The sequence below is a fragment of the Myotis brandtii genome, unplaced genomic scaffold (genome assembly GCF_000412655.1).
Source record: "Myotis brandtii unplaced genomic scaffold, ASM41265v1 scaffold44, whole genome shotgun sequence".
Taxonomy (NCBI): Eukaryota; Metazoa; Chordata; class Mammalia; order Chiroptera; family Vespertilionidae; genus Myotis; species Myotis brandtii.
In genome coordinates this window covers 1,265,176-1,277,812 of record NW_005366833.1, presented here as the reverse complement: position 1 = coordinate 1,277,812, position 12,637 = coordinate 1,265,176, and the positions used below count along the sequence as shown (strand labels likewise).

The window sequence follows — 12,637 nt, the reverse complement described above, 5'->3', positions numbered from 1 at the left end:
TGAAATAACGACTTGTCCAAAGGATGAAAATTAAGACAGATAGAAAAGTCTAGCCAATTTTGTATATTCACAAATTTAACAAAAAATTTATTTCTCTCTAAAAAATAAGTAATATTTGAAATAGGTCAATTATAGTGATTTAAAGACTTCCTTTGGAGCTAATTTTATCGAAACTATTGGTGCACTCTATGTATGGCTGTCCTTCCAACTCAGTCTAAAGCATCTTCTTTGCTCCAAAAACAATGGTTCCTTCTAAAGTAGATTATTTTAGGATATCTCATAAATCTCTGCTTGATAATACCCCAAACTAGGGCTACTTTAATATGCTTAAAATCAACTGTAAGTTCTTTTTTAAAAAAATATATATTTTATTGATTTTTTGCAGAGCAGAAGGGAGAGGGATAGAGAGTTTTGAAACATCGATGAGAGAGAAACATCGATCAGCTGCCTCCTGCACACCCCCTCCTGGGGATGTGCCCGCAACCTAGGTACATGCCCTTGACCGGAATCGAACATGGGACCCTTTAGTCTGCAGGCCAATGCTCCAACCATGGAGCCAAACCGATTAGGGCTCAACTGTAAGTTCTTTATGATTAAAAGCAATTGTCATCATGTAATGTTTTACATTAGTGTGAAATTTCACATAATTATTTTCCACCCTCATTCCTCCTACATTTTGATGATCTTTCCAGGGTACTAAAAGAGGAGACAGAGAATACTTCCTTTATCCCTGGAAATACATAAAGAGTGACTACCCTACCCAATCATTCCTTTTATCACCAAACGTTTTCCTCTCATCTCCCAAATCTAATCAATCATTGAGTCCAATGATTCTGCTCCTTAATATTTCTCAAAAATCTATTCACATATCTTTATGTTTCCAACTCCCTGGAGTTCAGGCCACTCCTTTCATCAGGTCCCAATATCCTCAAGATAAACTGCAAATCCCTTAACAGAGTTTATAAGGCTCTTGAGAATATAACTACTGACTACCGTCTATCTTCCAAAGAGCATCCACAACCCACACACATGGAGGTACTCTCAATTCTCCAAAACTGGGAACTTTGAATAAGGAGTTCCTTCTTATTGAAACAATTTTTCCTTCTTTGCTTCATCTTTCAGCTCTAAGTATAAATTCCACTTCCCCAGACAGCAGCCCAAACCACTACCATTTTTTTCCCCTCATCTTAACAATTCTGGGTCTCGTGTCCTATCTTTACTCAGTGCACAATAATTATCATATTGTAGTGCACCTGTCTCTCCAACCAGATTATAAACACTATGAGCACATGGACTTTTTCATTCACAAATATGCAACAGGGCTCAAGACACAGAGGACCTTTAATTGTTGTATGAACAAATAAATCTATAAGGGGATGAGTTTAAGACCCAGCTGAAACATTACTATTAGAGTATGCTATATCAGAGACAAGTAACACTTTAAAATTCTATATATGTATATAGTAGAGGCCTGTTGCACGAAAAGATTCGTGCAATAGGCCTTCCCTTCCCCTGGCTGCCGGCACCAGTTTTCCTCCGGCACCCAGGACCCAGGCCGTCGCTCCGGCCGGAGCCGCCTTCAAGCCTTCGCTGCTCTGGCTGGAGCTGCCTTCAAGCCTTCGCTGCTCCGGCCGGAACCGCCTTCAGTCTTTGCTCCGCCACTTCGAGCCTACATATGCAAATTAACTGCCACCTTTGTTGGCAGTTAATTTGCATATCTTGCTGATTAGCCAATGGGAGGCGTAGCGAAAGTATGGTCAATTACCATGTTTGTCTATTATTAGAGAGGATGTATATAATTTTCTATTGGAGCCATTTTTAATCAAGTTATTCAGTATGAATAATTTCTTTAAATTTTCTAATATGCCTTCATTTTCAATTCCCTTTATGGCAGAATTTTACAACTCTCATATTCCAAGATTTGTAAGCCTCAACAGATTTTGTGTATAATTTTTATAAAGAAACAAGTATTAAATAAACCCAAATGAGCAAATTAAGTCTTCAGCTATTGCTCTTAACCTCCTGACACATCATTTACTATGTTTTAATAAGTATACCCGATTCACTAAATTGTGGATTCAGATCCAATGCTCTAATCATGTCATCTTGGAAAAGGTGGCCTAGTAGGCTTCCTTTGTTTTTATAAGACAGAAGCACGCAGAGATGTTTAATTTTCCTAGCCGAAATGCTAAGAACAAGTAATTAGCCCAATAGTAATTGTTCTAACTTCATTATTAATTAACCACTTGAAATTTATTTGAGCTTGGCCACATTCAATTGACATTCTTCTGTTCTCTTAACAATCATTGAAACTTTTCACACACAAAAATGGTAGTAGCCTCTATTTACAAATTAGTTAACACATTTAGGTAAGGATTGTATATGCATTATTTCATCTGTCCAGAAATCCTGTGAAGGTACTATTAATATCCCATTTTTATGGGTGAGAAGACTTAGGCTCAAAGCTTAAATAACTATGAGCCCTAGGGTCACACATCTAGACATGGTCAGAATGAGGACTTGAATATACTACACAGCTTATTAGGTTCCAGGAGCAAAACTTTTTTTCTTTCTTTTTTTAACCCTGCCATATGCTGTATTAGGCTTATAATATGACAATTTAAGTGTTTTACAAATTAAACATTATGTAGTTCTGTCTAAAGTAGCAGTCTTTTCTACATTTTTAATCTGTTGTAGGAATTAGACATCCTGTAACTTTTTAACCAACTTATTTTGCATGTGTGGTTATCCTCTAAAAAAATCTTAATTTCATTTCTAGCCATGCAGAGTACCTCACAAGATGGCTAGCTGTTCTGGTCTGTAGAGCTCAGCAAAGACTAGTTAACATTCTGAATCTTGTGGGTTCTGTACTACCTTTGCTGAGGCATCAACACAGTTAGGTTTGTTGAAATTTGAATCAGGACTCAAAAAATGACTAAACAGTGCCCACTGTCAATTCCACTTCTAAAGGAATAGGAATGACTGGATGCAACTTCTCAAATGCTAAAAGAAGGGCCAGTTTCAACTAGTTAATTCTCAAAAAAAAATGAGTCTGGGGGTCTTTGACATAGGCGCCAGTGGTTGCTGCTCCCTGACCTTTACACACAGTCACAAATTTCCTTCAGCAACTCCAAGAAAAACATATTTAACTTATTTAACTTTGTGACCTAATGACACTGCAATGAAAGGTGTTAAATGAGAAGCAGATAGAGCTTGAAGAAAGATTACAGGCCAAAGATTGTGTTCAGAGAAACTACGCTCCACAGCAATACTTTAGAATACTCCTGTAGTCCAACTACATGCTTATTCTGGCTGGAGCACAGAACCATCTTTCCTTGATATATGCCAAGCAATTCATCACATACCTTGATCTATTCATTTTGTTGCTTCATTCAAATACTAACATGAGACATAGTCTGCTACAGTGATCAGAAGAGCAGAAAAAAGTAAAAATTCCTCAATTCTTACCCACACCTTCAGTCTATGTTGTGATAGACATTTTCATTCATTTTCATCTTCCCCTCCCCGCCCCTCTCTCTCATGCATACAGAAGCAAAAGATCTAAGTGGTTCCAGCTGCGGCTATAAGGTGTGGCTGAGGAAAAAGCACTCTCATTCCAAAAGACAGTGGGTCTCTACCATTACAGCTTCATTGGCCCCTGCTCCTGGCAGATGGTGATAAGGGTATGATAACACCACATCTACCTTGCTAAGAATCATGTTGCCTTATGGCCAGCCAATTTGACAAACTGACCAATTCACTGAAAACTTTTTAAAATTGTATATACTGATGACATAATTTGTGTTAAATGAAAGTTTTAAAGAGCTTTTGAAGATTCTTTGATATTTATGCTGATGAGTTTAAGGTTTTAATTTACCTGAAATATTACTGCAAGTCAGCACTGTAGCCTATATGTAACTATGTCATTATATAACTGTATTCTGGAATTTTGCCTTTCTCTGGGCCAATAATGTTTGAAAATGAGAATTTATTTCATATCAAAGGGCTGTGCATGTCTTGAATGCCATGGAGTTTATAAATGACAATAGGAAAGATTTCTTTCTTTCACCACATTTTCATCCATTAAATGAATTCTATACGTCTCCTAATTCACAAGTTTGTCAATGAGTCAACTAGATGAATATGTCCCTTCTGTGTTAAGCAACTGCAAGGCCATCAGTACATGAATATCAAGATAAATTTGGCACTCAGTTGAGTTGTACTGATAAATATTTCTGTTGCAAATGTGTCAGTGGTGGAATTGCTATGGAAAATTTCAAATTAATCAATACTTCCTACCAGAAATTTTAAAAGTTTCTGCAATTATTCTATGCATGAGTTGTGATAAGCTTTATATGTAGTTAATAGAAACATATTTTGGGCAGTTGATAATTAGAAAACTGGTTCTTGGCAAATTTAACAAAACAACCATTCAGTGAATTTATATTTCAGTAGACTGCTTTTAGGTAAACTATCAATTCAGTAAACTGACCACTCGAAAAAGTAGGAGGAGAATTGTAATAGGTTTTCAGATAACTGGCCCATTTCCCAATATCACGGCATTTTAAAGTTAAAGAGTATCCAGGAGATCATCTAGTTCAGGCCCTCATTTCACAGGGAACCTGAAACCTACAAATCACATGGATCCATGTTAGTGTCATTATTGGCATTAGAACTCAGAACTCCCAATTCATTGTCAATAGCTCATTCTAACAGACCATGGTTTACAAATAAGACAAAAAAAGAAAGAAGGCACTCAAAAAGAAGTACGAAGGCCTGCCAGAAGCTCAAAGTGCTTATTACACAATGAAAGAAATACTCATAACATGGAGAATGCAGCCCTAAAAGAAGAGAGACATGTTTCCAAGTTTCTTTCTCACATAAATGAATAAGACACTGTTTCAGGGTGTTTAACAAGATTGTAAGTAAGGCAATCTTTGTGTATATGTTGACATATCAACTAAAATGGTCCACTGGATTTTATATTCTGTGAGGACTCTGGATCATCTTGCAAAACTTTTTTTCTCAGATACATGAAGCATCTTGGTATTCTAGGTTCAGTATTTTGTTATTAAATGGAGTAAATATCTGAGTGGTTCAGGCTCAGAAATATTTCATTACATCATCTCTGAATGCAACCTGTAATAAACAAACTGTTTATAGCGAAATAAATAAAAAAGACTAATTTCTAGTTTGCGAGGAAGAAAGGAGAAAGGCAAAATTCACAGTAATTGCCACCAAAATACACAGGGAAGAAATTTAAAATTTTCACTTACAACAAATAAGTGTAATTTTGGGGTGTGAGATGGAAACCTTTTAAATGTAATGGTTTGTGTAACAGCTTTTGTAAGGTGCACTTTTCACTGTCAAAAGGAATGAAATGCTCAAAAGGGTAATCAGTTTTAGTTGCAGGTTTACAAGCTTTCCACAACTTGTATTCTTTATCCATGTTGAAATGTTTTGCAATTACCTCTTACATATAATGTTCACACTTTCTTTTTAAAAGAATTAAAAATTGTTTTGTACAAATGTATCTCTGAAACCAACCATATTGCTTGATTTCCACCAATCATCTGATGCATCTGTTGGTTATAATTAGCTCACAAGTTGTCCACACCTAATTGACATAGTAGTACTTCTACAATACTGAAGACTATTAAAGTAATGCAGCGGCAAAGACCTCCCAATATAACCTACTCACAAATTACATTTTTACATAATCTGTCTTATGAAGGTAATATAAGTGATTTTCTTGTTGTAACAAAATAGTAAGCTAACATTTACATATTACATTCAAAGCCATATACAAATATGGACTTATTACTTCTCATGGTTCCATGGAGTCATTTTTCACAGAAACTAGATTTACAAGAATGGGACTTTTTAAATGCAATCGAAAGGTTATCTATATATGAAAAATATATTTCCTTTCTTTATAATGTTTACTCAACATTTAATGATATATTGTTTTAAATTAAGACAACACTAGGATTTTTTACATGTAGGCTAAAAAAATCAATCATTCTTCCTCACCCTCTCTCCCTCCCCACCCGCCCTTGTCCCTTTCTCTCTGTCCTCTCTCCCTAGTCTCCTGCCTTTGATCCACCCCAACCCTTGCAATATAAGCACCTAGTCAAGGCCAAGAGTCAAACAGTAGCCACACAACAGCCTCTCCAAACTGTTCTAAGTATGCAATAAGTCAGCATACAGACTATGGTTTACATCAGCGGTTCTCAACCTGTGGGTCGCGACCCCTTTGGCGGTCGAACGACCCTTTCACCAGGGGTCGCCTAAGACCATCCTGCATATCAGATATTTACATTACGATTCATAACAGTAGCAACATTACAGTTATGAAGTAGCAACGAAAATAATTTTATGGTTGGGTAACAGCTTGAGGAACTGTATTTAAGGGGCCAGAAGGTTGAGAACCACTGGTTTACATTAACAGACTATGAGTTAAATGAGTCAGCAATATAGCTTAATTATATCAATCATTTTTTCTTTGAAATTATATTTGTACATCTTAACAACGAATTTTGTCATAATCCAATCCATAGGCTTGAATTACAGTCACACCATTCCAATCATTATAGACATCAAAACAACAGTTAAACTATTTTTTAAAACTTATATATAAGTCACATGACCAAACTGTTTGGTGTCTCAAAACAAAGCTTACTGTGAAATTAGATAACCAGTGATGAATATTCCTGGCTTATACTTCCCAGACAACAGTAGAAGCATTTTATAATAAGACAGCTAAAGGTCAACATTAGTCATGTTGTATTACTTCACTTTGTGTGGCTATGTTCAGAGCAATGCAGTCTCAGAGACTTGAGGGTTGGACAGGACCTTTAAGGTAATGACCCTGACTCATGGTTTGGGCCAGGAGCTATCTGTTTGAATCTCGATAAAGAAATTCTACCTACCACTTTATAAGAAATATTATAAGTTACAGAATTTAGCTCTACCATGACTCCAAGGTAATTCCATTTTATTTTTGTTTATAAATACATAAATCATAATTAGAATATAAAGGTAAAAGCAAAGGCTTCAAACAACTTAATAAGGGAAGATATATTAATTCATTTTGCCATCTTTTCTTTATATCTAATGTAAATATATTGAGTATCAAGTCCTAAAAGACATGCCAACCTGATTACAGTTATATTTAGAAAGAGAGAAAATTTTATGATTATTTTTGAACTTCCAGAAAAAAATTAAAATTGCTTAATTTTTTATTACTGTTGCTGGCAATTCTACTGTTAAATTCATTTTTCTTCCAAATTGAATATTAATAAAGCTACTATCAAAGCTGATAATCTGTGTGTGTTGTTAACTACGACTTGAATAAAAACCAATAGAGAATAGGGCAATTAAAAAAAAAGATTCTGATGTGTTTTGTATTGATGAATCTAAAAATGGCACTTAAGTTGGTTCTTAAAGAAAAGGCTCTATATATGTAAAAATGTATTTCAGTTTTACAAAAACCATAAAACAACCAAAACCCTTTCCTTGAGAAATATGCAAAATACTTAAATTTCTGCAGAATTTGTTACTTCATAGCAACACCTAAATTGTTTTCAGTTACCACCTTTTTTTCCCCAAGAGAACTTGCCCAAAACAGAAACATCTACTACTTCTTAGGAGAACATTTTTAAAATATTTGTTAAAGTATAACATAATATAAACAAAATAGAATTTTCTAAATGTACTTTTTACTTAACACATAAATTATTTACCCAATAAATTATTTTGTTAAATATTATGAAGACTCAAGAATAATTAACAAATCATAATTTGAGTAAGTGATTTACATTCTTTTCAAAGAATATATAGGCAAGTTATTTTTTACATGGGAGTTTAATCAATGTTTTAGGGGTATCATATTATATTTTATGATTTGTTTGAGTTGCTCAGGCGTGAACTCTTTTCCTTTTATTTTATTTTTAAATGGCTCACCTTCAGTATTTAATTATGCTCTTTTTCATGAATATATTTCACTTGAGAAAAAAGAAAAGAAAAACCTCTATAGAGAATATTACTTAAAACAACTGCAGACCCTAGACACACTTTCTTTGAAGAATTCATCCCTACTTCCTTTTCTTCTTGCTTTGAAGACAAGAACAAATGCTTCCTGAATGTGGAGTTTAACTGAACAGTCCACTGCTTTAACGCCGCCTTCAGAGTCAAGTCAGCTGGAGCAAATATGAGCTAACTTCTATAGTAGAACAGTTCTCTTGGCAACTGTGAGAAAGGCTGCAAGTGAAAAACGTTCTATGCTGTTATTTTTTTAAACTTTTTATTTTTTGGTATGTATCTCAGTGTGGGGTGATGAATACTAAGAAATAAGTCAGGAAACAGGAAAAAAAAAGGTACCCTCCACCTAAGTAACATGAACAAAGGTAAGGCTGCTGTTTGGTATTTAAAAGATTCTTCCTGTATTCAGGATTGTTGTCTTCCATCTTTAGCACCTCAGTTACATCCCATTCAAGAAGGAAAAAAGCTACTATTTCTTGCATGCCTACCACTAAACATAATAGTTTAATTCTCACAAAAAACTTGTAAAATGCATTTCTCTCTACTTTATAAAATAGACACTAAGGTCCAGAAAGACCCAAATTATTTTAGGAAATTTTCACCACTAGTAACAGACTATACCAGGACCCACAATGAATTCCATCTAACAATAAAATATATGTTCCTGCCATATTCCAGTTTTCTTATACTTTTTTTTTTTTGCTCATTGTACATATTTTCAGGTTTATGCAAACACAGTTTGGGTTTCACATTTGAAATTTTCAACTATTATTAGAATGCACTGTTAGGAGTAAAATAATGGTCCTGCAAAGTCAGTGAGAAATTAAAAACACCATGGACTTCTTAATTGTTCATTTTACACACTAGTTTGAAAGACCCAAGGAAATATTTGCTGTCTTACCAAAATAACACATTGCATTAGGCAGTATTCAATAGGTACAATAACAGTTCCTAACCTATCCTATGTAATAAAACCCTAATATGCAAATTGACTGAACAGTGGAATGGCCGGCAGAACGACCAGTTGCTGTGACACGCACTGACCACCAGGGCACAGATCCTGTGTTGGGCGTCTGCCCTCCCCCCCCCCCCAAGAGAGAGGTTACCAACGGCAGCAATCAGGGGGTGGAGGCAGCTGACAAACACCCCACCGGTCGCCTCCCACAAACCGGCAGTCAGACATCCCCCGAGGGCGCCGGCCAGGCTGAGGGACCCCCTCCTCCACCCCCGTGCACGAATTTCATACACCGGGCCTCTAGTTTAAGAATAAAAATAATAAGTTATGCCATGGCTGGTGTGGCTCAGTTGGCTGGGCATCATCCTGTGCACTGAAAGGCTGCTGGTTCAATTCCCGGACAGGACACATGCCCGAATTGCAGGCTGGATACCAGCAGGGGGTGTGCAGGAGGCAGCTGATCAATGTTCTGCTCTCAATCAATGTTTCTCTCTTCTCCCTTCTTCTCTCTCTAAAAATAAGTAAACTATTCTTTTTTAAAAAATTTATTGATTTTTTACAGAGAGGAAGGGAGAGCGATAGAGAGTTAGAAACATCGATGAGAGAGAAACAGCAATCAGCTGCCTCCTGTACACTCCCTCCTGGGGATGTGCCCGCAACCAAGGTACATGCCCTTGACCGGAATCGAACCCGGGACCCTTGAGTCCGCAGGCCAACACTGTATCCACTGAGCCAAACCGGTTAGGGCAAAACTATTCTTTTTTTTTTTTTTAAACGAACACACTAATAAACTATGCTCATCACCTATGTCCACCATAAATTCAATAAGTATTCACTCACTGAATGCAGGCCACTGTGGTTAGATGTTGGGAAAAGATGACAAGATGAGGAAAGCATTAACTTCACTACCTGCCTCTTCTTTTTTCTCCCCCTAACAAAGATTACCCCCTAAGACACATCTTTGTCCTTTTGTGTTCCACACTGTTCCTAGAATATTTTGTTACTTCAGCATTCCCGTGTATAGTATAATGTCTTTCAAATCTATCGTCCCAGCTCCTCCTCCTCATTTACCTAAATCCAAATCCTATAACAACAAACTGCCTCTTTGCAAATTCAACACACTGAGATCCAAGATGATATCCTCCCTCTCACCACATCAGTGCTGACCCCTCAACCTCTCTTTCTATCAATTCCTGAAAGATTGAAGGGGTAATATCCCTGACTGTCCCAGCCTCTACTCTTCACAGAGTTTTATTCACTGCATAGCTCTACCCCGAACTCTGAACCTATTTGGTTTAGTTATCATACCCACTCATAGTAACCTCACCTATATTAACTATTTCTTCTTGGAGACATATGCAAATGTTTCTAAGTCTAAAGTATAGAATAAAGTTTGAAGATATACTGACTGTGAAAGTAAACTAAAAGTACTTATTTTGTAGTCAGGCAATAACTTCCATAATCCTTATATGGCATCTCTGAAATTCTATAATGTGCCAAGAAATTTAATGGGGCACTTTATAAATACTATTCCATTTAATTTTGACAACTTAGAAAACAAATACTATGTGCGTACACAGGACAACACCTGTTGAGGTGATTATATCCACACTAGAGGCCAGGTACACGAATTTGTGCATGGGTGGGGTCCCTCGGGGTGGCCTCCGGGAAGCGGGCCCCAGCTCGTGTCCCCAGCCTTGCAGCCCCGCCTGGCACCCCTCCGTGGCCTGGCACCACCCCCTTGCCTGCTCCACTATCCCGCATGCAGGGTGATCGATCGGGGCCAGGCCCTCCTGCCTGGCTTCCTTAGCGCTTGGGAGTTGGGCGGCGGCCCCACCCCCCGCTGCCACCGCTGATCACCGTCTGTGGGGTGATTGGTCAGGGCTGGGCTCTCTGCCCGGCTCCCTCAGCACCTGGGAGCTGGGCAGCGGCCCTGCTCCCCACCACTGACACTGGTTGCCGTCTGCAAGGTGATTGGCGAGAAGATCAGCCCCCTCCTTGCACCCGCCTTGGCTTGGTGCCGCCCGCTCACCTGCTCCACCATCTCATTGCAGTCCCATTCTCATCAGGGCCCATTGGGGCCAGCAGTGCCTCCACTGCCGCCCGCTTCCAGTGACACCCACCATGTTCCGCACTGCCCCCTGGTGGTCAGCACACATTATAGCGAGTGGTCAAACTCCCGGTCAAACAATTTGCATATTAGGCTTTTATTATATAGGATTTTAGACATAAAAGTTAGAGTGGTTAAATAACTTATCCAGGGTCACATATCTAGCAAGTAATTTTGTTAGAATTCAACTCTAGATCTAGCTGACTTTTAAGGCCAGTATTCCTTATATTATGCTCTGTTAGGCCCGTGTCTGCCATTTAACTAAAGTCACTTTAACCAGTGACTGGTTCAACTGGATGAATCTCTGTTTTCTCATCCAGAAAAAGAAAGGGTGTTACCAGTGTTCTTATCAGAGAGCAAGAAGCCAGTAGGAGGGCATCTGAAGTGTGGCATTTTTCAAAATTTATAGGCATAAACCCAACATAATCTAGTACAGTCCTCCATCCCATTGCCACAGTTGTTGTTTTGAATCACTAACTTTTCTTATACCATACATGAAGTGGTACAATAATATTATATAAAGCTATACAGTGTTAAGTTAAAGAAGCATACTGTAAGCAATATAGTAACCACTGAAAGAATAAAAAAAGAGACACAGCAATGAAGGAGATAAGACAGAATCATGAAATTATTCAAGTCATTAAAAAAAAGAGTATGAAAAGAGGAAAATGGAACCTAAGCATGCATAGGGCAAATAGAAAACAAACCACAACATGCTAGATTTAAACTCAACCATATCAGTAATCACATAAAATGTAGTTTATACACACAAATGAAAAGGCAGAGATTGTCAAATCATATAAAAACCAAAGATCAAGCTAAATGTTGTTTATAGAAATCTACTTCAGATATAATGTCACAGAAAGGTTAAAAGTAAAAGGATTGAAGGAGATATATCATGCTCTATTAATATCAGACAAAACAGGAAAATAATATTACCAGGAATAAGGAGAGTCATTTCATAATAATAAAAGAGTCAATTCATCAAGAGAACATATAATCCTAAATATTTATACACCTATTATCAGAACTTCAAAATACATAAAGTAAAATCTGATTGAACTGAAAAAGATAAAGAGTAAAATGCACTATAATAGATGAAGATTTTAACACTCATCTTCCAATAACAGATATAACAAGTAGACAGAAAATCAGGAAGGATATAAAGAATGTGAATAACAACATTAACCAACTTGACTAATTGACATTTATAAAACGCTCAACACAAAGAAAAATACACATCTTTCTCAAGTACATGCAGAACACTCACCAAGATAGACCATATTCTGACCATAAAACAAGTCTCAATAAACTTCAAGAATTCAAATCTCATAAACTGAACTTATAAGTTGTCTGATCACCAGGAATAAGGAGAGTTTAATAAGAACCAATAGAGTTTAATTAGAACCAATAACAGAAAAATACCAGGAAAATCAATATATATTTGGAAACTGAATATTATACTTCTAAATAACCCATGGGTCCAATAAGAAATAAAAAGGAAAATTATAAAACATTTTGAATTGAAT

General features: G+C 36.9%; 1 protein-coding gene across 35 annotated transcripts in view; it reads right to left on the bottom strand.

Annotated features, from left to right (window-relative positions):
* RFX3 (regulatory factor X, 3 (influences HLA class II expression)) overlaps nucleotides 1–12,637 on the bottom strand; it is a 276,259-nt gene that overhangs the window by 157,421 nt on the left and 106,201 nt on the right. The window contains exon 1 of one of the 35 annotated variants that reach the window (XM_014546268.1): nucleotides 2,058–2,080. The exons of the other annotated variants lie outside the window; for them this stretch is intronic. The gene's annotated coding sequence lies outside the window, so the exon portion shown is untranslated. Of the gene's footprint in view, nucleotides 1–2,057; nucleotides 2,081–12,637 lie in introns of those variants that run through there. 35 annotated transcript variants of the gene reach the window in all.